Genomic DNA, 12,676 nt, shown 5'->3' on the forward strand with positions numbered 1-12,676 from the left:
AGGTCTGGAACAGAAAATGGATGAATGCAGCACGAAAACAAGATTCGATTCAAAATCTGATTTTCTGCAGCCCGACATGTCCTCTATAAAATCTGCACCATTTCAGAGAATATTAAGTATATTTAGGCCAAATTTCTTACCACAAACACTCAGCCAAATACTACAGCTCAGCCCTTACAAAGAAAAAATAGTTCTGAACAGCTTTTTCAAATAAAAAAACAAATTTGTTGACAAAATTGGGAAAGTAAAGGTTTTTCAAAATAAGACAAGACCAAGAGTTTGCAGCAATACATACCACCACTGACTATGTTAACATGTTGATGTTTAGTCTGTATAATGTTTACAATGTTCAACATCTGAATTTAGCATGTTAGCATGCTAAATACCACTAAAATGCAACTGTGCCTGATGGGAATGTGGTTTTCCAGGCATTTGGTCATAAACCAGAAGGTTGGATGGAGATAAATGAAAAGTTAATGGATCTGACAATTATCCCAATTCATCCATATAGGAGACTAATGTGTGCACCACATGTTCATCCATCCAATAGTTGTGGAGGAATTTCACTCAAAATTAGAAATGTCAATCATCATCCATCAGTGATGTCATCATCCATCATTGAGGTCACCCGTCGGTTTGTGAACGTTATGAATCCTCCAGTTCAGAGTCTGTCCGTCACCATCTTACTAGTTCCGAGCGGTTTGGAGCAGGAAGTGACCATATTTGGACGTGCTAGGAGGAGCCAGAGGTGGATCTGACCGATCTGATTGGAAACCTGACGATACTACGTCCCGCCCACCGATAGCTGTAACCTGACTGCACCACAGGCCTGTCAATCAAACAGACACGCCCCCAAAAACAGGTCTTCTTGAATCTTCTTTTCTAATGAATGAGGGATTATTTTCAGATGGACCTCCAGAAAACTAAGAAGAAGGAGTGACTTTAGCTAACAACACCGAGATAACTGATGGACACATTTTATTCACTTTGGATTTGATGAGAGAAGTTGAATGGGAGTCTATGGAGCCGGAGGCTTTTTGGAGCCGACCTCTAGTGGCACTCGCTGGTATTGCAGCTGAAGACACTTCTGCATTGGAACCATTTTTCAGTCTGTGGGTTCGGGTTGGGGGTTCAGCTAACGTGTCTTTATTACTGCTAAGTTATGAGAATCTACAGTGTTGTCTGAATAACATTTTCCTGTTAAAGAGACCCATAATTTGTGTAAATGATCCGTCAATCAGCAGTGAAAGGAAGAAAAGTGGTTTCTCTCTCCTGCAAAATGCCAAACGGCTCGTTTTGAAGACTTAAATTGGATTCAGTCCAGCAACATACTGAGGAGGAGTAGATCAACTGAACAGCCGAATGTTTTTTGGAGTCACTTGAACTGCGAGGCGCCTCCTTAATTCTACTACATATAAATCACAGGCGCCGGGCTGCATGGTGACGTTCGTACTGACCAGCTTTTCTTTTCGTTGCCTTCTGTGGACATCAGGTGAAGTCCAGCTAACAGTCCAGCCCGAGTTCTCCCTGACATCCAACACAGTGACCTCCAAAACTGAAACTGACGTATATTCAATCAACTCCTAAGAAGTATAACGACTGCCGAATAGAAAAATCTAAAACTTGGGGGAATTTTTTTGTATTGGCTAAAAGGTATAATCTATGATTTCCACTGATCAAGAAGGATCGTGAGGCAGCAGAAACAGTCCCTCCACTTTCATTATAATTGTTGCGATAAAATCTTTTTGATTTTGCAGTGGATTTTCTCAAAACTTAGTTTTTTGGTGTAAAATTGCAAGTCGAGAAATAATTTTTTTTGGGTATTACCTGATAAAGGAATAAATATGTTATCACTTCCCTTTGATAAGGGACTATAATGATACCGCACATCACAGAAATATCTTTATGTATTTATTGAACTTAGAGAACCGTGGAGATCAAAGCTCCTAAAAGGTCTTAAAAGGTCCTAAAAGCTGCGTATGTTTCCAGAACAGAGCGTCTGTGACTGGAATATAGAAACAAGGACTACATCAGCTGTCAAAATAAGAGCTTTAGATGCTGTTTAATTCATGTTCATTCAACACATAGACCTGCTGGATGAAACAAACAAAGAGACGTCTCTGACAACTGGACGTGTGGAGAAAACTCATTTAACATCCAGTAATATGGAATCACTTCCTTTGATCAGAAACATTTAATCATCATTTTAATGTAAAGAACACATTTCCCACAAACCCCGTCACTTCCTGTTTTGTTTTGTTTTGTTTAAAAAGACTACATGCCGTTAAAACTTTCAGCACAAATTCTGCTGATGACATTTTTTGCAGAAAAATCGAAGGAATTAAAAAAAAAATGTCAAGCTCTCGCAAATATAGCGAAGTTTGAGTGAATTTGTGTTCATTATTGCGATTGCAAGAAGGTGATTTCCTGGAGGGACTGAAAAACAAGTTGCTCTTATATATAACAAACTAAATGAAAAGAAACAATCAGATTGAAAGCCACTGGATCCGTAGTAAAGCCGATGGCTCTGAAGAATGAATGTTGTTTAATTGAACATGTTAAAGAATGGTCCCAAAATCAAAAGGGTTCATCATCTGCAGATCACAAATGTACTCAGTGAATTTCCAGGCACTCATCTGGGGAACATAAATGTAAATCTAATGGAAGTCTGGCCTAAAATTCAACTTAACGATCGACGAGGACCCAAAACAATCAGTTGAATAAATAAACCGTTTCCATGACTCTGAGCTTCGTTTTAATCAGCGAACATGAGGCAGTTTGAGCGATCACGCAGGACAAAACACACAAATGACACATTTACAATCACACATGCATCTAAAGCGCACACTGGTGGCAGCTGCTCCTCACACTCCCCCCCTCCCCCTTCATCTGATTCACTATTATCCAACGTGTTGTGTGATTTTTACCACCTCATTTCTCTCCTATAAAATCACTTCACAGATGACAAATGGCAAACCAGCTTTAAACTGGGACTTCTACTTTTGCTTTGATTTTCTGAAAGCACTTCGGACAATAAAATGTTTTACTCGTAAATCTTATTAAATTGAATTAAACGTTGTCTTTTGACTTTTTATAATTCCATGAATCTATTACAAGTAATTGTATTCTACAGAGGACAACCTGTAACAGAGGAGGGGCACTTAACATTTACAAATTAAAGTCAATCCAATTTGTTCATTAAGCAAAAATGCTGAACATTTGTGGGCTGCAGCTTATCAAATAAAGTTGAATGCTTTTCTCAAATTAATGTCACAGTACATTCAATCAGTGTGACTTTTTTTGGCTGATTTACAGACAAAATTAGAAATTAAAAAAATGTCCTTTGTAGCTCTTTTATTTTTATATTTATTTGACTTAATTAAATAAATTTTAAAAAAAGAAAAGGAAAGAAAGGAAATATAATCTATGATGGAAAATTTGACTTTGTTCTGTTTTTTCATGGATTTAAACATGAATGCCGACTAATCCATCCAAATGAAGTTAATTAAAGGTCTGGACATGGCAAATAAAGAATTGTGCTACATGCCAATAAAGCACAACAAAGAGGGTAAAACAGCAGAAACAAACAAAAAAAAGCCCAAATCCTTAAATCTTAAATCTTCTTTAACCCTGAAGCAAAGTCCCAGTCAGAGAAACGTTTAAAGCGGTGAAGGGAGGCGAAAATGTTTGTTAATCCATCGAATCCCTGGAAACAAGTCTGGTTCCAAGAAGAGTACACGCACACACACACACACGCACACACACACAGCTCTTATCAGGACCCCCACGCTTTCAGTCCTCCAGCGTGTAAGGTGGAGCGTTCCCAAACCACATTCCTCGGTCCAGATGGCTTTGTTCAGGCTCCATGGAAACCTCCCACTCGAACCAGCGGCGCTCTGCCAGCAGCTCGCCGGAGGAGGAGACGCTCGGCGACGCTCTCCCTCTCGGCCGCGGACGCTTTAACAAGCGCTCTGCCGTTCGTCTCTCATCTCAACCTGCCACCTCTGAATCTCCTCTGCTTTTACTCTCACGGGGTTTTTCAAGAGGAGGCTGGAGGTGAAAGCAGAAATTCAGCTGTTCACCGAGCGCTTTTCTGCTTTTCTGCTTTCCAGCTCCGATGTTTTCCTTTAACAAGTGACTCAGATCTCAGACATTTCGTAATCAAAACAACAAAACCCTGCAGGGTGTCACGCCGTTTCACTTCTGATCTGGACCAGATTAATATCTGATATTCAGTCATGAGGTCTGCAGACGACTTGTATTTGATCAAATCTGCCGGCGTCAAGAATAACTTACTGATTTATGAAAGACAGCATTGACCTTAAAGAATAAACTCGAAGTGCTGCATCACACAGAAAAGATTATATGGTGTGATTCACATAATCAGAGCTTCTGAAGAGTTACATTTCTAATTTTGTTCAGACTTTTTTCATTCAACATTTAATGTATTTACCTGTTTAACCACAATAACAGCAAAGATGATGGAAACCCCGCAACGACGAGCTCCAATTATTTGTTATTCTATCACGTTTCTAGCTGGATGTAAAGCTATAGGATCCACTGAAATATATGAACCTGACCTGGATCCAGATAAAAGAAGAAAGTGAACGGATGGATAATTAATTGTACATTAAATGAAAAGTAGTCAGCAACAACACGTTCCTGTAGATACATGCTGCACAACATCAGGAGAATACATCCTCTTCTCACTCAGAAGGAGGTGCAGGCTCTGGTCCAGGTTCTGGTTCAGGTTCTGGTCCAGGTTCTGGTCCAGGCTCTGGTCCAGGTTCCAGATCGGGTCCAGTGTACATCCAGGACATGGTCCAACCCTACATCCCAGCCCCTCCCTCCGCTCTGCTTCTACCAATCAGCTTGTTGCTCCTCACTGATCTAAACACTTTACTAAATCACGACTGTTTGCTGTCCTGGCTCCTAAATGGTAGGATGAGCTCCCCACTGACATCAGGACAGCAGAAACTCTGAACATCTTCCATCACAAACTAAAAACACACCTCTTCCTCCTTCACCTTGAACAGTAGAACTTTAGTATCTTAACATGGCACTTACTGATAGAACTTTGTAGTTTGGCTTTCTGGAAGAAATTGTATTTTCTTGCTTCCTGTTGTTCTGGTTTTGTACCCTCATGGTTGAAATGAACTGATTGTAAGTCGCTTTAGATAAAAGCATCAGCTAAATGTAATGTAATGTAATAACTGATTGATTGTTCAGGTCATTTTTCAAACAAAAAAACATTTTAAGGTTTTAGCTGCAAAGGATTTTTGTCATAAATGATCGTATACAACATTTCTTTGTTTTGGACTGTTGAACACAGAAAAGCAAAGAAACATGTGAGAGACCTTTATAAAGTTTAGAAATCATTTATAATACTTTAAAAGGCCTTCTTCGAGCAAACTGAATTGAATGCTTTCAGACTTTTCCTAAGAATCACCGGCGAGCGACAGTCGTCACAAATATCTCACTGCTGTTGGTTCAGTTTCCGCTGCCAGTTAGTTCACAGCTGCACACTTGATGCAAGCCATATTGTGTATAATTATTAATATCCTAAAAAATATAAGTTTGTAAAATGGCAAAGTACTTGTTTACGTAATGACATCATAACAGTATGACGTGCATAATTTAACACAGCAACAACAAGCGGCTCCACGGTGGAGAAGCTCTTTCTAAAAAGGGGAGGGGCTTCAGTCGGGCGGTTATAAAAGTAGTTTGGCTCTAAAAGCTCAGATGAAAAACAAACCACAGAGTTTACGCAAAATATTTGAAGGCAAACTGTTTATGATGACATAAGACTTATTTTGTTGCAACTGTATGTTCATATCATCAGCCGTCATTGTGCCGGTCGTCTTCCACGCGGCGATGCTTTCATCATCTGGTACAGTTGAACCAAATCGGAGTATTTTTAAGAGAACTGCGATGTTCCTTCGACCGAACATAATTTCCGACAGCTGAAAACACGCATCGTCCTGGAGGTGAAGGAGGAGCAGCGACATCAGATATATTATCACTGCTGCTGTTTAATGAAAAAGAAAAGCAACCCAAAAACACGTGTCATAAAACAACAGAGAGGAGAGCAAACCTTCCCCCGGCTTTAAGAGTCATTATAAACCATTTAGTCACTGAGAGCAAAAGTAGAACCGGCTCAAATTCCTACATAATCTACAATTACACCCAAATTAAAGTAAAGAGGCCAAGAGTCAACGGCACATTGAGCCAACAGGAGACGGAGACCAAACATTCCTGTGACGATCTAATATCCAGGACAGATTAGGATGTTGTAGGAAAGCAAATAAGAGCCGAGGAGGCGAGGAACAGAGGATTTGGTGCTTCAGAAAACTCTCAGAGAAGAAAACACAGGAGCCAGAAAAAGGAGGACAAAACGGGAGACGAGGTTTAAACTGCGGCGAAAAATAAACGCAACTTGTGAGATTATTTTTGTGAAGATTCAAACAGAAATATCGGGAGAAAAGTGAAGGAGGACTTTCAACAACGTAGCGGTTTTAAAAACATGAAAATTTGAATAAATGACTTTTCAGTTTACAAACAAACTTCAGAAAATAGATTTAAAGCTGAATAAAAATGGTCTCTTCTGAAAACTGAAATTACTTTGCTTTTTTTCTCCACCTTCAATGTTTGGAGGATGTTATTACTGATGCTTGTGGACCAAGCAGCAACCAAGTGAAGATTATGAATCCTCCAGTTCAGAGTCTGTCCGTCACCATCTTTGCTAGTTCGGAGCGGTTTGGAGCAGGAAGTGACCATATTTGGAGGAGCTGGGGGAGGAGCCAGCGGTGGATCTGACCGATCTGATTGGAAACCTGACGATACTACGTCCCGCCCACCGATAGCTGTAACCTGACTGCACCGCAGGCCTGTCAATCAAACAGACACGCCCCCAAAAACAGGTCTTCTTGAATCTTCTTTTCTAATGAATGAGGGATTATTTTCAGATGGACCTCCAGAAAACTAATAAGAAGGAGTGACTTTAGCTAACAACACCGAGATAACTGATGGACACATTTTATTCACTTTGGATTTGATGAGAGAAGTTGAATGGGAGTCTATGGAGCCGGAGGCTTTTTGGAGCCGACCTCTAGTGGCACTCGCTGGTATTGCAGCTGAAGACACTTCTGCATTGGAACCATTTTACAGACCTGAAGCTACGAACACTTTTATATCCAGTCTGTGGCTAGGACGGCTCTCTTTATGTTGTTAACTTGTATGTTTGTGTAACATACCAGTCAGTTTTGTCTAAATATGATTGTGTTATCTGTTTCATGTTTGTGAGGCTTTCTTGTATTTTCTAAAGGAAAATAAAAATGGATTGTGTTTCAAGCCGGAAAAAAACAATGCAAAATGTGAAACAATAGTTTGTTCCCACTGCTGCATTGGACAGTTTTATATTTGTTCCTTTACAATCCGTTCTTTCACCCAGGAAGGTTAAATGTTTTTCACTAACTCAGCCTGAGAGGAGTTTTGATAATTAATTGTCCAAGTGCTGATATCTATTCTACACATCTGCTGCTGGGAAACCCTTTAATAATAAAATACAGTAAAGTCATGCTGAGCTTCAGTTACAGGAACTGGAATCAGATTTGTTCTGACCTCCCTGCTGCCAAACATCTGAAATCTGGCAGGACAACGGGTTATTAAACGCTGTCCAGTAACTGAGCTGTTTCTGAGTCCATGTTATTTCTCTTTAAAAGTCTTGGTTGGCTTCTAATGTTGGGAAACTAAAACTAAATGAAGATAAATGCAACAACATAGAAAACTTCTCCAGTGTGATTATGTTGAAGAAGATAAACAGAAGCTGTGATTGCTCCCTAAAACTCAGCCTGAAACATTGATGTGTAAACATGCGGCCCCCCACCAGACCCCAGCATGTGATGACTCAACATGTCAGCGCTGCAGCAGTATGGGATCCTTATCTCTCATCCTGGCCGTGTGACTCCTGGGGCCCACGGCCGCACAAGAAACACAAACAGCGAGCCCCGGGCCGGGCCGGGTCGGACCGGGCCGGGTCGCATCGAGAGCTCAGATAAACCGCTGCTGAGCAGAGTGCTGAGGAAGCAGACGGATCCTGCAGAGGACACGATGACGTCAGGACAGATTAGGACACAGAGAGGACGGACTCAGAGAGTCACGGGGTCGATCCTCTCCGTCACCGACAACCTTTGAACAGCGAAGAGACCCTGAACGTTACGTCAGTCCTCCTGTAACTGCTCATCCACTGCTTTACTCTTATATGAACAAAGCACATTAGTCAACATCAATGTAAATGTGCAAATATTAGCGATCAGTCCCTCCAGGATTTCACCGAGTTTTTTTGTGATTGTTGCGATCACATTTTTTTGATTTTGCTGTTGTTGGTTTTTTTTTTTCAAAATTGGCAAAGTTTTGGGGTAAAATTGTAGGAATTAGAAAAAATTTCAGGTCGAGAAAGAAAGAAGCATTTCCTGACATTATTAAAAGGAATAAACATGTACCGTACTTTCCGGACTATAAGCCGCTACTTTTTTCCCACGCTTTGAACCTCGCGGCTTAAACAATGACGCAGCTAATTTATGGATTCAACGGGTTTGGAAAGGCTGGACTGCTGCGTGTTGAAGAGGGCAGCATGAGCTCAACGGGGAATTTGCCTCCGGATGAAAGTAACGAGAGCGACAATGAAAACGATCCAACATCGGATGAAGCGATTCTGAGGCTGTTCAACTCCGACACCGAAGGAGATGACTTCAGTGGTTTCAGTGCACAGGAGGAGGAAGATAGTGACGATGACTTTCTTGGTAGGTTACTGTTTACCACTAATTTTGTATTTTTGTTACAAGCCGTGTTTCGTTAAAGCCTGTGTAAAGTTCATTTGTTTCAATGTACCTGCGGCACCTGCGGCTTATAGACATGTGCGGCTTATTTATGTTCAAAATAATTATTTTTTAAAAATTCAGTGGGTGCGGCTTATATTCAGGTGCGCTCAATAGTCCGGAAATTACGGTAATCACTTCCTGTGATAATAATCATGCTGCACATCACAGAAATATTTTTGTTCTAAACTCTATGTATTTATTGAACTGAGAGTAAAAGCTCCTAAAAGCTCCTAAAAGCTGCGTATGTTTCCAGAACAGAGCGTCTGTGACTGGAATATAGAAACAAGGACTACATCAGCTGTCAAAATAAGAGCTTTAGATGCTGTTTAATTCATGTTCATTCAACACATAGACCTGCTGGATGACAATTACAAAATCTCAGAAGCTCTAAAAATGTGTTTCACAGGAATTCCCGTGTATGGAGGAAGTCCATTTTGATTACCTGGTCAGATACCAGAGGAGTAGTGTCAAACCCCCCCCCCCCCCCCACGTCCCCCACGTCCCCACATGCACACACCCTCCCTGACATCCCACCAAAATGCTAATGGCTGGAAAAGCGAGATGAAAACAGGAAACAGCTGTTGAGAGGTGACTCGTCCCGGTCGATTCTCAGCTCTCTTCACAGACTCGCTGCGCTCTGGACTCCTTCCTGCTTTTCTACGCGTCTCTTCCCTTCTCGTGCCAAAAGTCGAGCCTCGATTACGTCTGAAGAGTTTCAACCAGGCGGAGAAAGCGTCACCGGTAACACATCTGGAGCACAGCAGCACTGCGTGTACTTCTAGTGTAGAATTTGCTAACTGAAGTGGATAAAACCTTAAAGCAGAGGAGGCTCCCGGGATGGTTTCCTGTTGTGTTTCCACCCAACTCCCTCGTTGCTTCACTCAAGCCAACACTGTAACAGGACACTAGTGTTGCTTTGCACCAAAAATCTTTTAAACTATGACATAAGAGCAAATACAAAGTTAATCCAACGAGGCGTCGGCACAGTAGAGATGCTCGCTTTTGGACAGATGGATTCATTTCCTGCTCATTGAATGACACCGAATGGCAGGTCATCATCCGTCACTGCTTCTCCACTGTCATACTATAAAAATAAAATGTTGAAAAATACATTTCTATGAAGGGGTACGAATTCCAAAGATGTAGTAAGTGAAACGACAAATCGGGGGGCGACCAACGCCATCATCTTCACATTTCACATTAGTTATTACTGCTGATGAAAATAAGACCAACGATGCAAAGAGGAAGACTCACTTTAAAAAACTTCGATGAGGCCATTTACAACAATTCAAACGAGTCAAGTGCCGGTCTGCAAACTCTGCTAACTCCACCCGAAGGGTTGGTGGTACTTCTGAGGGTGCGAGGAACGACATCCTGAAAACACTGCTGAGAAACACAAACACAAGCCGTGACCGCCGTCTTCAAACAGGACGTGATACAGAGTCAGCGACACACAAACAAGGAATCCAAGACCAAACCTGACAAATAAAGAAGCTCCTTGAGTAATAATCCTGAATGTTTGTTAGCGATATTCCAGCGTTTTACGACCCAGCATTTAGTTTTGGCCACTGCTCATGTCAGCTACAATAATTTACTCATTAACTTCATGGTGGAAAGTCACAGAAAAAGCCCATGTGACACCACTTGAAACAGCTTTACAACAGCACTCATTAGATAACTGCACCAGTTTAAACCACATTTTTACGTGTCGCTATTTAAGAGTGTTTTTCAAACGGATTCCTGGAAGATTAAAACTGAAACAGAAAAAAAAGATCTAGAGGCGACAAAAACAAAAACCGTGTCCCAGAGAACTCAGGAGATCTTAAACCATCAGACTTTATTAATTCCCACAAGGGAAATTCACTTTTCACAGAAGAGCAACGGTGGAAAGGAACGAATCAACATAAACACAAGACTAATAAATATGAACACCTATCTAATATAATAAATACAAAGTATGTGGCTATATCAAAGACTGGATATAAACGTGTTCATAGGTTCCAGGTCTGAACAATGGTTCCGATGCAGAAGTGTCTTCAGCTGCAATACCACCGGGTGCCACTAGAGGTCGGCTCCAAAAAGCCTCCGGCTCCATAGACTCCCATTCAACTTCTCTCATCAAATCCAAAGTGAATAAAATGTGTCCATCAGTTATCTCGGTGTTGTTAGCTAAAGTCACTCCTTCTTCTTAGTTTTCTGGAGGTCCATCTGAAAATAATCCCTCATTCATTAGAAAAGAAGATTCAAGAAGACCTGTTTTTGGGGGCGTGTCTGTTTGATTGACAGGCCTGCGGTGCAGTCAGGTTACAGCTATCGGTGGGCGGGACGTAGTATCGTCAGGTTTCCGATCAGATCGGACAGATCCACCCCTGGCTCCTCCCCCAGCTCGTCCAAATATGGTCACTTCCTGCTCCAAACTGATCCAAACTAGCAAAATGGTGACGGACAGAATCTGAACTGGAGGATTCATAACGTTCACAAACCAACGATGACATCACTGATGGATGATGACATCACTGATGGTTGATCGTTGTTCTATAAGAATTTCACGTGAAAATATTGCACTTGGAATTCCACAGAAATGGTTTAAAGTGTTATTGCAATGCTTTAACGGTCTGGTGCTGTCCAGGAGCTGGACGACCATCCCTCTCTCACACACTTCGTCTCAGGAGTCCAGAGGACGGTACGAGACAGAGCGAGCTTCATTAATCAGAAAACTGTCTCCTCAGCAGACCACCAGGGAGAAACTGCTGATGCACCCACAGTGTCATGAACTGTTCTCACCAGCAGTCAGCAAACACAAAAAAACCTCAGTCTGCTCAAGAGATGGAGACGACCTTGACGTCTGTGTTTGTGGACCGGTCCGGTTTATTGTTGAGGTGAACACGCAGGTTTTTAAACTGCGTCACCATCTCCAGGAGATTAGCACAGAAATACAGAAACAACTACACAAGGCTGCACAAAATGTGTCTGCAAAACAATCTGCGAGGTTGAAGCTTTCGGTTAAGTCCCATGATTTTCATGCAAGATACTGAGTGGACTTTGTGAAGGAAGTTTGAAGCTTTGAGGGGAAGTCCAAAACCAAGACTTTACCTCTCATGGAAACTTCACATTCATCTTTCTGACTACACCCTCTTCTCAGGTGCATTTAGCCTCAAACTGCTCCAAATGTCCTGTGTTTTTTCTAATTCTAAAGATGCAACAATAAACACAAGACTCCCCTCTGTCTCCTCACTATCATTTCCACTTGTTGGGTTTACCAATCTGACGTGAAGAAAGTCCGGCCGGAGGAATGTGTCCTCACACCCACAATGAGGTTTGTGTTTTCACAATATTTAAAACTGACTTCATGTCTTTGTGTTGAAATGTGAGCAGCAGCACAGATAAAGACAGCTTGAGCAACTTGAACCCAAAGCAAGACGGCTGATGAAAAGGCCGAACCGGTGCAGCAGTGAAGACGGTGGTTTTGTGCCAAATCAAGATGGAGACCATCTGGTTTCTAAAGAGTGAAAACGCATTGTGTGCCGGCAGATCTGACCGGTTGGATGCAGCAGACACTTTCCAACCCGGGTGAATGCTTACTGTCTTCAAGCTGAAAAGTAAAATCTAATGTTATTTTCTCAGTGCAACGTACCACCAAAAAAAAACTATTCTTTAGCCTTGCAACTCAATTTGAGGACATTTTAAATACCATTTATACTAATGCAGGATTGAAAGCCTTCAAAAAAAAAAAAAGTCTGTGCTGATCAGATATGGTGGGGAAGTTTTGCCTGTTTTCAATACGAGACCAGTGGGAT

At 41.5% G+C, this 12,676-nt stretch overlaps 1 protein-coding gene across 2 annotated transcripts in view; it reads right to left on the reverse strand.

Moving 5' to 3' along the window:
• Positions 1 to 12,676, reverse strand: part of LOC138635243 (early estrogen-induced gene 1 protein-like) — a 34,017-nt gene that overhangs the window by 16,704 nt on the left and 4,637 nt on the right. The window lies entirely within an intron of this gene.

The sequence above is a fragment of the Brachyistius frenatus genome, unplaced genomic scaffold, assembly GCF_029030835.1.
Source record: "Brachyistius frenatus isolate BFR_SWC_R1_liver_20210118 unplaced genomic scaffold, ASM2903083v1 Contig_298, whole genome shotgun sequence".
NCBI lineage: Eukaryota > Metazoa > Chordata > Actinopteri > Embiotocidae > Brachyistius > Brachyistius frenatus.